Here is a 399-nt window from a genome sequence, read left to right as displayed (position 1 = left end):
CACATGCATATTTCTTTCTTTATTTCTTAAGGTGTAGCAACTATGACTCAGATGAAGTGGATTGTCCGTGGTGAGCGGAGGTGCGCACGCAGTCGTCGAGCGTGTACCGGGGCGCGGGCGGCGGGCGGCGTGGGCGGCGCCCTGCGTCCGCGCTGCCGCCCAGCGCCCCGGCACCACCGAGGTGTCCCGCTATTCCACAAAATGGGCCTAATACATGGAGTAACCGAAACTAAAAGAAAATACAGATTTGGTTATATGCCCTGAGATTTTTGTCTTAGCAAATCATATGTAGAAAGCAACAAACACATACGTGAAGTGAGTGAGGGACAATGCCAGGTGTTGCTTTAATCAAGGTGAGCGCTATCGCTATTAAGCCAAGGCCTATTACTGCATCTGTAC

This window comes from Penaeus monodon, chromosome 33 (genome assembly GCF_015228065.2).
Source record: "Penaeus monodon isolate SGIC_2016 chromosome 33, NSTDA_Pmon_1, whole genome shotgun sequence".
Lineage (NCBI taxonomy): Eukaryota > Metazoa > Arthropoda > Malacostraca > Decapoda > Penaeidae > Penaeus > Penaeus monodon.
This window is presented reverse-complemented; position numbering follows the sequence as displayed.